The sequence below is a fragment of the Abramis brama genome, assembly GCF_963993115.1.
Source record: "Abramis brama genome assembly, chromosome: 25".
Taxonomy (NCBI): domain Eukaryota; kingdom Metazoa; phylum Chordata; class Actinopteri; order Cypriniformes; family Leuciscidae; genus Abramis; species Abramis brama.
Window position 1 is genome coordinate 19,697,323 of NC_139987.1, and position 12,316 is coordinate 19,709,638.

The window sequence follows — 12,316 nt, forward strand, 5'->3', positions numbered from 1 at the left end:
GCCAGGCGCAAATCTAAAATGGGTTGGTCTGAAGTAGCTTCATTATTCATAGGTGTGGTTTGGGCGTAACGTGAAATAAACCAATCAGAGCGACATCTCACATTCCCTTTAAGAGCAGACGCGCTTTGTTCTAAAGCGGATTCCTATTATAACGGCGGATTTGCCAGACGCGCGCCAGGAGCGGTTCACAGCCAAGGAGAGCAACGCTCTCGTCAGGGACGTTGGGGATGGAGAAACCCACCCAAATTAACTTCGGTTAAAAAGGCGTATGATAATTTGGGTAAATGTGTAAGCTAGATGTATGCTTTTATAATAAATTGTCTATCTATCTATCTATCTATCTATCTATCTATCTATCTATCTATCTATCTATCTATCATAATAATGTATGATTTGCAAAAATGAAAACTGCTGCTTCTGTGTAGATGAGAGAATCAAAGTGTATGCGCGTTGTGCACACGCTACATTGATTATGGCCAAGCATGCGCCCTTAAAATAGCATATGAATAACATGCGCAACGCGCCACTGACTTTAAACTATTTTTTCCTGGTTAGTGGCGCAATTGTTTTCTAAACCTGCAAAATAGCATGAAGGAACGTTTGCGCCGGAACACGCCTCCTTTTTTGCGCTGAACCGCCCAGGGAGCGCAAGTTCATTCCCTAGTTTAGCGACGTGCTTCTGTGGAGGGAAAAGCGCGCTTTGCGCGGGTGCAAAATAGGAATGATACATGCGTCAGTGTACAAAGTCAATTGCGCTGGGTGCAAGATAGGGCCCATGGAGTTTAATCTCAAGTAGGCTTAAATAGACCCAATCTCCTTTTCAGATGTTCTTCAGAAACATGTTTTAATATTTCATTATTATACATTGCACTATATGTTATTTTATTACATTTGACATCACTTGATTTCATGTTCTGTTGCTTTTCAAGTTAACTCAAGTTAACCTCAAAGCCCACTGTTCAGAAATACAGCCTTATGGCTTGTTTGACAATTGTGAAGCTTGAATATGAAGTTCAACAAGTAAGACTGACCATCTTCATACCCATTACATCATCTCTATTACATTCTCTCTGCCGGTCTCTCGCTCTCTTACACTCCAAACTCATCAGCTGACTGTGGGCATTTTACTTCTTCAATCATATTTTCGTCTCAACCCTCTTTAGCCAATCGTGTCATAGCTGTTAAAGTTTAAAGCTGCTCCTTTCTCTGCTGCTGTCAGTTGTCATTTCAGGCAAATCAATGCAGCCGTCTTCCACCCCATTCACCTTCAGTCCGCATCGCATTCAGCTCCCAGGGATCCCTCCACTGTGCTCATCAGGAGCTGAGCTCCACATTCATGCAGATCTCAGCATTGCTACTCACCCCTTCACCACCACCAGTGTCTAAACTCCATGGGGGAATATTCCTTTTCATATCATGCATTCTCTACACTTTTAAAATAATGAGTCTTGATGTGGCCAAAGACTATATAGTTTCAACTTGTTATGCATCTTGTCAATAATTTGTTTTTTGATCACTCTTTAAGTCTCTAGTAAATAATTAAGTAATAAATCAAAGTGGTGTATTTTCACTTGTATTATTGTGGGGAAAAAAACACAAATAGACTACGACAAACACTTGCAAAAGTTAATCATTTTTGTTTTTACTTTTCCATACATCATGTATAACACAATATGATGGTGATATGGTTAACGAAAAAAATAGACCAACCTACATTGAGCATATGTGAGGAATTTGTTTTTTATTTATTATTATTTATTGATTGTTTTAAGTGGGTTATTTTGAAATTACAATTTGCATACTTAAATTTGTCTAAATCCTACTGCTGACATATTGATAAGCTCAGGGGTAGTTTATTACATTCCTGGGGGGCTAAACGAACATGTGGAGGCCATAATTACAAAAAAGGGTAGCATAAATCACGACATTGAACACAGTCATTTCTACAGCCTATGGCTGCCGTCGCATCATCCAGGTGGATGCTGCACATTGGTGGTGGTTGAGGAGATCCCCCCTTCTATGTAAAAGCGCTTTGAGTGCCGAGAAAAGCGCTATATAAATGTAATGAATTATTATTATTATTATTATTATTACAGTACCAGATGGACTGATATCCTGGCGATCCCCGCGGTCTCAATGCGGTATAATGTATGCTCCGCCAGTAGGAGATTGTTGATATAATATAGTAGACATTTTTATAACCCAATTCAGACTCTGGAAACCGGAAGAACTACAAGTATGGTGGCTGATTTGTACGCTTAGTAAGAAGTTCTATGGTGCGTCCCTTGTGGGAATTGTAGTTTATAAATACATTGGAGACGGCCCTGATACTTGTTCTACAATAACAGTTAAATATCCGCGATTAACTGACATCCTCGCGATTGTTTTCATCCTGTTCATCTAAATGCAGTACAATGTGTGTTTTTGATGTAAGAGATTGTTGATATATATAGTAAAGGTACCTTTTTATAACCCTAAACCTAACCCTACCTTTGGAAATTGGAAGAACTTCAAGCATGGACGCTGATTTGTACGCCTAGTAGCAAGTTCAATGGCGCGTCTCTACTGGGAATTGCCGTTCTTAAACACATTGGTATATTCCACGTAATTAGAAGTTGACAGTATTAAACTGTGGGTACTCCTAGGGGTTTTAGGGGGTGGGAAAGACATTTGTGTTATCAGATTGTAAATATATAATTGTTAAATGGGTGAAAATTGCTTGTGGGCTATTTTTGACAGCGCCCCCAGTTGGTGCCCAATAGTAACTATATACTCACATGATAGCTGAGGTCCGGAGCTCTCTATAACAGTTGGTCCCATGTCTGCAGACCTTCTTGTTGCTGGATTAGAAGCCTTCAAACATGGTCCAAAGTCAAGGTTTAAAGGTCAGTATTAAGAAAGCTGGAGCCATGTAGAATCTTCATACTGACATTATGTTATTCTCCAGGTCGAGACCTTTCCAACGATGTATTTGGTTTAGCTCTACGGCAAAGTTTTAATTTTCTCATTTCATTGACAAAAGCAGTCCCAGGCCTAGTTTCAGACAGCACTTTGAAGGCCAAGATGAGTCAAATGAGTCAAACCAGAGCTTACAATGACATTATCTGTTTTTAATGACATTATCTGTTCTGACAGGTTTAATTCTCAGTTTCATGGACATGACTTTGCCCAGGCATAGCTTCACAGAACCCTTTGACAAAAATTACTTGAGGTAAAATTGTTTGACATGGCCTAATTTTTAACCTTAATTTCATGATGGCATGCAAGATCTATGTTTTCAGCATCAACCCAAGTATTTCAGGCCTTCCTCAACGCCTGTAGTAATGCACTAAAGGTTAGCAGTATTTTAATTTAAAAAGGTGATTAATTTTGGTCACTATTTCTGTAAGTTTATTAAAAGGATAAACCCCTTTAGATGAACCATCTAATTTTCAAGGGGGTCCTTACATATAAAGAAACTACTGTACATAAAGCAAAACAATACAAATAGTACTCACACATACACAGACAAAAAAAAAATCCCAGGTCTAGCCACTCCCACCACACCAACTTATTCCCCTAAAAAGGCCAAAATTATGCAGTAAATGTACAAATACTAATACAAAGCTATGCATACATTCACATGCATCTTAGATACACATTAGTTATTACTTACTATATCGCAAGTTTAATTACAAGACCAGGTTGTTTGAAGATAAGTAAAAAGACATGCCTTAAAGTAATGAATTAATAATGCAGTGTGATCCCACATATAAATATGCTTAATTTATTTTTCTTTTAATTTTTCTCCAGCTATCGCCTTTTATCAACCACAGAACCATCACATTTTGTTCTTAAATAACCATAAAATGACCAAACCTCATCTTTGTAAATACTTTATTTCTTGTCTTTCACAACAATACCAGTGGAAATACACCAAATGCATATTTGTCAAACGAGCCAGAAGGCTGTAATAATACAATAATTACATAAAAGTATAAAAGTTAATAACACTGGACTTTGAGGGTAAGATAACTTGAAAAGCACCAACAGAACAGGGAATCGAGTGATGTCAATTGTAATAATATACATTTACATTTATGCATTTGGCAGACGCTTTTATCTAAAGCGACTTACAGTACGTTGCATTTCAAGGTACACATTTGCATTCTTATCAGTTCTTATACAATATAATTATACAATTCTTATACAATATAAAGTATAATAAAAAAATAAATAAAACTGTATTTTTCTGTGACATACTGTCTAATGCATTATAAGCAGAATAAGCAGTGTGGGAAAATGCAAATTTTACATTTTGGCCTGAATGGGGTGATAGAGAAAAGGTCATGAAATCCCCAAAGTCATCCTCATAAATGTGACCCTGGACCACAAAACCAGTCACATGGGTCAATTTTCTGAAATCGAGATTTATACATAATCTGAAAGCTGAATACATAGTTTACTTTCCATTGATGTGTGGTTTGTTAAGATAGGACGATATTTGGCCGAGATACAACTATTTGAAAATCTGGAATCTGAGGGTGCAAAAAAATCGAAACATTGAGAAAGTTGCCTTTAAAGTTGTTCATTTATGTTCAGGATTGTGCTGCATTCACTCACAAAAATAAATCAGCATACTAATAATACATAGACATAGGACAAGTCCATTTCCTTCAACACGGTCCTTTGTGCAGCTTCCATCTGGGGAAATACAGAAAAACAAAACAGCAAGATGTAGGATAAGAAGGTGAAGTTCAGCTGTTTTAGAATTAGCAAGGTGTGTAAAGCATTAATAAATACAAAACAGGTGTCTTACATTCTAACCAGCAACTGGCGAACTGACAAGCTGAGTCCCAGCGACACCATCAGCCAGCTTGAGTCGCTCTGAGACGGGCCAGTTCACTTCGCTGCAACATTATAAAGTGGTTTCATCTCATTGTGAATCTTTGTTCTGAACTGGACTTAAGCCACAGTAATGGAACAGAAGTCTCACTTAAATTAGTGAGACATATCAAAATAAGCCAGGCTTTTCCTTTATCCACCTTGATGGAACACCCCCTCGTCTATTTTAATAAATATATTTTAATAAATAAATTACCTAAATTGTGTTTCCTCTTCATCCTCACTGGTGTCTGGACTACTGAGGCCACTTAGATCTTCCGCTTCAACATGTAGAAGGACAGAGGCCTAAGGACCTAAGGCAGTCTTGTATTGTTGGAGGATGACTTGCAACCTTTCTGACACCTCAGACAGTCGTCTTCTTAAGAGACAGCAAATTCCCTCATTTCCCTTGTCTACGTCTCAAAATACAAAAGAGATTACATTAAAGACAAACTACATATTAAGATTGCTTCATAAGACCAAAGAACTTCAATGGAAGAGATAATAATAAGCTTAATCTTGATGTTATATTAACCCCATATCAGGACACAAATTACAATGTTCAAAATTCTTTTGTTAATTTCGTCTTTCATGTAACAGCCATAGTCCAACAAATCTGCACATCTCTCAAGCAAATGTGACACACTAAAGCCGTACTGACTTGTTACCATAGCAAACATCTATAATCCCCATTTTATTAAGTACAAACCAAATGACCACGACAAACAGAGCATTCAAGTGCTGTGACTGAGAGACTGATATGGTTTGATTTTTTTTTTCTTTTTTTTACTTAATAATATAATTATATTGACAGGGTTTTTATTCAACTTACCCTCCTCAGCCATCTTGTTCTTGAGAACCACTGCCAGGCTCTGCAACCATGTGCAGTGTTGTGCCATCTCCAACACCAAAACGCTTGTTTCCTCTGGCAGTCGCATTGTCAACATCACTTGGTCATGCAATGGTTTCTTGATTAAGAAATCAATAACAGTTATACATGAGACAATCTTGCATAATAGCACTGCAATGTTTTGTAACTACAAACATGTACTTTTTTATCCAATTCATTTATAATAAAAAAAAATGAAAATACACACACAAACTACCGGTAAATGAATATTACATCACTCAATATGCTACATGCATGCCTTAGTTCATTATACTCTATATGTGACCCTGGATCACAAAACCAGTCATAAGTCGCACGGGTATATTTGTGGCAATAGCCAACAATACATTATATGGGTAAAATGATCGATTTTTCTTTTATGCCAAAAATCATTAGGATATTAAATAAAGATCATGTTCCATGATGATGTTTTGTAAATTTCCTACAGTAAATATATAAAACATTTATTTTTGTGAGTGAATGCAGCACAATCGTGAACATAAATGAATAGTATCTTGGACAAATATTGTCATATCCTAACACACCATACATCAATGGAAAGCTTATTTATCCAGCTTCCAGGTGATGCATACATCTCAATTTAAAACAAATTACCCATGTGACTGGTTTTGTGGTCCAGGCTCGCATATAGCAGAGTAGTAAATAAATTCTTGTGAAGCATCTGAAAACTTACATAGCAGTGCCATGAACCTCCCACGGCCATATCTGAGACACGGTGCTCTCTCCAGTAAGGGAATGCTCCACCACAGCAACGTCAATGTTTGTGGCAGAGTCTAGTACAAGACCATTATATTTCTGCATCTCCTGAAGAAGGAGCTTTTTGTCTTCTGCCAGCTTCCTTCGAAGGCCGTGACGAAGCTTGCTGCTGTCTAGAAAGACAAAGTACAGGGGTAGAGGTTTGTGACTGAACTGTTCAACAAGAAAAAATGTATTGCAGCCAAAATTGAAAGCACGTTGTGCTTTAATTACTTTAGAATGGGCAGTTTTTAAATAAATATATATAATAATATAACTCTATAGTTATACCATTCTGACGGTAGAGAGTTTGCTTCTGCTCCCTCACACTAAAGCCCCTCAGTTGACTCCTGAAGTCCTCTGTGTGTGGTGCCTTGAATGGCATGAGATGTATCTGGTGTCTCTGTAGTGAAAGCAAATTCATTGTTAAAACAACACAGAACCGTTTCAGAGTTTGAATTTGTATATACTGTAAAACCTCTTTTAATCTTTTAAACTTCATTATACTTGGTATGTGCACTTCCAGCAGGGAAACTGGAATATATACAATAAACTCAACATAAATATGGCATAACATCTGATGGTGACATGTAGTTGGCTTTGGTGGCAGTTGATGTTACCAACTGTTGTAATCCAGATGATCAGCCTACCATCTTTGGCTGCTCTTGAATATCAAAATTAAAATTTCAGATAGCAGTGGAAAAGGATTTTTTTTTTGTTTCTTTTATCTGGTCATGCTTACCACCAGCTGCCCATTCCTTCACATCAGATAGCCACTGTGACATCACTTCATCTGTGCAATGTAGCTCTGTTTTTAGTTCAGCTAGTCTTGCAGTCTCATCCTGGAGTCTCTGACAAGTCTGATGAAAAGTGTTATACAATAATCAGGATTAAAACTTTGTATGATTAACAACAGGCCAAGTGCACACAACAAAAGGACACACAAAACAATTAATAGGAGACTTACCTTCACATATCTTGTGGAAAGTGCCTGATGTAGAGAGAGAGTTTTTTTTGTGATTCCACCCCATTGCATGCAATGTTAGCATGTCCACCCGAGCTGTTGAAAGCAAATAATGAGGCTATGATGCTCAATCTAAATAAAGTATGCAAGAATATTGCAAACACTCTGATCACCTGCTTTGTACATATATTTGGTCGTCACGGCACAACGTGAGAGGTAGCTATTCACTTGCTCCACCTCCTCAACGGCAGTTGTCCCTGCTCCTTCCTGGTTTCTACCACTCCATTTAATCTGACAGTAAAGACTGAAAGAAATTCAATTCAATTTGATTTATATAGCCCAATATCACAAATCACAATTTGCCTCAAAGGGCTTTACAATCTGTACAAGAAATGGTTATGCAAAAAGGCTACATAGTATAGTGTAGCCCTTAACTTCATATTATTAATGTGCTTGTAAACATTACAAATGTGCATATGATGCAAAAATATTATACATACCTCACACTTAGTTGCATGGGCTCGAGCATGCATCACACTGAGGAAAGGTTTCATTTTCGTCAGCTCCTGAAGAGCAAAAAGGACACAAGCAGCTTTCTCCAAGTATGGCCAATATTTGCAAGCCACATCCATTGCAAAGAATTGCGCCTTGGCTGGCATGAGCTCCTTCTGAAGATACAGAGGGTAGGCAAATATCTCCCCCCTGTACATATTAAGGGCTTTCAGAAGGAATCCATGGCGACACACAGCAACCTCCATCCCCTCTTCATCCAATTTAGAAGCCCTCCTTGAAGTCTCCCTCGCTGCTGTCCAATGGGCCTCTTCCCTGTGTCTATGACACACAAAACAAACACAACAAATCAAATAAAAGCAATGGTGTCATACAATATAATATATCTCATTTATTCTCTCAATTTGATTTTGGAGTTGTTGGTAGGCAAAAATAGTTGAAGTGTGTGTGTGTGTGGGGGGGGAGGGGGGTATATATGGTTATTTTTGTAACTATTTTGTCAAGTTATAAAACTTGCATTTCTCATTGCTTTCTGTATGGTGTCGACAAATCTAGACACTGCACTGTCTTCAGCCACAAAGAGCCCCTCAAAAAAAGCCAGGATCATCAGAGCTGAGGAAGAAAGAAAAATAGGAAATCCATCAATTAAATATATTAAGTAAGAAAATAAATCAATAAAAAGACTGGAACAAAGACCACCTTCTGGTCCGCGAAAGCGATAAAGCTTTTGGTTTCCATCTGCTGAAACAGCCAACATTTCCGGCGTGCAGGCTGGGCAGGTGAAGAGAGCACTACAGCAGAGCTGGGCTTCCTCAAATGATGCATATGAAAGCTCTAAGAAGCTGCGCTGCAGTGCATCGCCATTGACATGTCCAGAGAAGATTTATAGAAATATTATTTGTAATGTACTGTGCTTATGGAAAAAAAATTTATAATACGGTAATAACAATTACACTTACTCTTCCTCCACACTTAGTGCGATGCTCCAGCAGCTTTGCGAAGGCTTGTCTGGAGAATCCCAGAGAGATGATCTTGAGTTCCTGAAAGGAGTTCTAGAGGTCCAGTGTATAAAGCGTGGAATTGGTGACAGAGGCTGGCCAATATCCACTGCTAAGGAAGTCCTTCAAGTCCGGGGTCCATTGCTGCTGGCACGTTTGACATACATATAGTGGCTGATGCAAGTCAAAACGCCCTTGGAACAAAAAAGTAAATATAAAAAATTATAAATACACATTTACCACATACTTATTTTTGCAACAGTAAATTCATTCTGCACATTGTGCAGATTTCGGATTTCGTGGTAACATACCTTGCTCATGGGTGCAATATCTACCTTTCCATTTAATGATACATGATGTTGGAGGAATGGCTTCAAAAAACCCATTAATCAGGCATTCTCTGTTGTGGAGTGGCTGTTTTTTGTGACGCAATACATCACAGTCCCCACAGAACCATTCATCAGGAAGACACTCTTTGCACTTAGGGAGAATTAAAAAAGAAAAGAAAATCTAATATAAGACATTTTTTCAGGTGAATAACTCATAAAGTACAACACACTCAATTTAAGCTATTTCAAATTTAGTTAGATACTAGGTTTGATTCTATTGTATAGGATTGCATAGTGGCTCAGTGTTTAACACTGTCACGTCACAGCAAGAAGTTCCTAGATTTAATTTTATCATTAATGTGTTTTTCATCTGGGTATCCAAGTTTCCTCCCATCCGAAAAAGACCTACAACTTAGCTTATAAAGCAGGGCACTGAACATTAATTCTCAGCAAACCTACCCTGGGTAATTAAAGTTGAATATTAATGAAAACCAACCTAATAACAGTAGGCTTGTGGCAAAGCCAACACAAGGGATGACCAACAGCCTCTTTTGCAATAAGACATTTTAGGTGGTATGGTCTTGCTTCTTTCCAGCACTCTGAGGCTTTGTGCTGCCGAAAAGACCAAGATGATGCAGAGCTTCTTTGAGGCTCAGCAGAAGGACATGACGCCAAAATATCAGAGAGCCTCTCCATATTTTTTTTCTCTAAAGAAAATATGAAATAAAGCTGTAAGGGACAATTTAGATGAGGACCAATAAAAAGTCAACTAATCCATATTTAGAATAAAAACACCATTTCATGATTTAGTATCAAACTGGACCAAATCTTTACTAAATTGTGTTCTTTATCTATTGCCCTGTCAGTTTAGTCTAAGGGGTTTTTCTTTAATTACTTTAATGACACATGGATTTTTAGATACATTTAGATTTGTACTTAAATTCATCACTGTTATTTACCAAATTCCTCTTGAGGATTTAGTTTTGCTGAGGGTACAGTAAGTGGAACCTCCACACTGGATGACAGAGAGCACTCAAGCGGAGGGTATGTGACTGTAAAACAGTACATAGAAGAGTAAGAACAGGTTAGGATATCACTGCTTTCATGTTCTTTTTTTTCAACCTATATACTGAACAATTTATGAAATATATTTTTGTTAAGTGCTTGGTAATGTCTTCTACTATAGTGCCACTGAAAGGTTTATATACTTTTTAATGTCTTTTTCGACGCTGGAATATTTTAAACTCTCAACAATCAATTCCAGTGTTCTAAATTCCTACAAATGTCAAATAATTCAGATATAACCTGTAGCTGAGGCTTGGCACCGCCCTCCTCGCCTCCCCCTCAGTTTGCCACGTCCAACAAAGTCCTTTTAGAGGTCTGTGGAGGGTCTCCTCCAGAACGTGCACATTTCCTCTACACAGCTGCTCTCTGTGTTGAAGTGAATATTTATTGTAAGACGGATGTTGTTAAAGGTACTGGAAACAAAAGACAGGTAACTAGTGAAAGGAACACACAACATAGTGTGTTATTAAGGTGTTGAACAGGATAAATGAGGGGGGATGGAACGCTCCATTCTTTCAAAAATATATTCCCTCATTTACACAAGCCACAGAGCATGATATGATGTTAATTGCTTAATTGAATCATGTAATATACCTGTATGAAATCTTCTGCACTCATCCTTCTTCCACATTCATCACAGTTTTTACTTTAATTTGTCCCCCATCCGTTTGTTTGTATAAAATGATTGAGATATATAAAACCCTGGCCTCAGCTAGAATGTGGTCATGTTTCATTTCAAGAGCCATGTGTCTCACCTCTTGGTAGTGGGGATCCTCATAGTCAAGGCTATGTTTGGTGGCCATTGCAACGCACAGACACTGACCGACAAAGACGGATAAGACAGACAAGTCGACAAAGACGGACAGAGAGGAAAGATTAAGGAAATAGATAAAGACTGAGATAGATAAAGGTATAGATTGGAGAGATGGATAGAAATACAGATAGTGAGATAGATGGACAGATAGTTTGCGAGAGATAGACAGAGATAGAAAGAGGTTGGCTCTTAAAAGTGCCTTTGGGTGTTGAAAACAGGTGTATCTTGGTTCGAAAAGGTGAAGTTTGACAGAATCTGCAGGGAGAACAGAAAATGTTAATTATGTAGTGTAGGCTAGCTAAGATGATATAAGTTTCAAAAAGTGTTCCCAATAGTGAGAGATTCCCATTTCCTTATAAATACTTAAGGTTAAAATGAATAGAAAAATATTGTTTTTAAAGATGTATGTGCAGTAACGTTAGGCCAAGTGATATTGTTATTACTGACAGTGACACTTTACAATGACGTTCGAGAGAAAATGACATCGTCTCTAGATTTTAGGTGTGTTCGACATCGGCTGCGGCTGGATGCAACCGATCGGCGAGAGTAGCGGCGTGCAGGCGGGGAGGAGCTGCAAACGGAGACGTGAAGTCGGACACTTTTTGGTTCCCGTAGTGACCGCTCACGTGGTGTTTGCATACTTTACCACAGCTGAAGTGAAATAAATGCAATATTTGCCAAATAATGTGTCAGAGACATTTTCATTAAATACTTTATGTACTGCTTCATTCAGCGTCTGTTTGAACAAGAATAAAGTTCAACGCTACTATCAATGAAGTGGAGTCTACGTTTTTTAATCAGTTTTATTTTGATAAACATGACACAATATAACATCGCAACTACATAAAAAGAGTGTTTACTGTTATAAAAAAACTGATTTGTGAGCTTTAGAGGAACTAAAGGTGTTTGAATAAACACGCAACACACGTGATCGTTGTCATGCGGTGAATCCGGCCAATGGTGGAACAGCTGTGTCGTCACCCGCCCTCGTGCAGCCCAGTGCAGCCGCTCTTGAGAAGCTGCGCTGGCTGAGTTCTCCGGCTACTCTCGAATCGCTCTCGCGGTACTTTGATGACACATGTCACAGTCACGTGGCGTCGGCGCTGGATCAAGTCGGACAAAATTTCT

At 38.2% G+C, this 12,316-nt stretch overlaps 1 long non-coding RNA gene across 1 annotated transcript; it reads right to left on the reverse strand.

Moving 5' to 3' along the window:
• Positions 1–3,969: 3,969 nt before the first annotated feature.
• LOC311076787 lies at positions 3,970–8,813 on the reverse strand. Its single transcript, XR_014604707.1, has 12 exons — positions 8,682–8,813; positions 8,500–8,594; positions 7,973–8,303; positions 7,646–7,776; positions 7,476–7,568; positions 7,251–7,368; positions 6,800–6,911; positions 6,447–6,642; positions 5,696–5,831; positions 5,081–5,282; positions 4,799–4,889; positions 3,970–4,683 (listed from the first exon to the last, which is right to left on the reverse strand). It is a non-coding gene; the product is annotated as an uncharacterized lncRNA (long non-coding RNA).
• Positions 8,814–12,316: the final 3,503 nt, after the last annotated feature.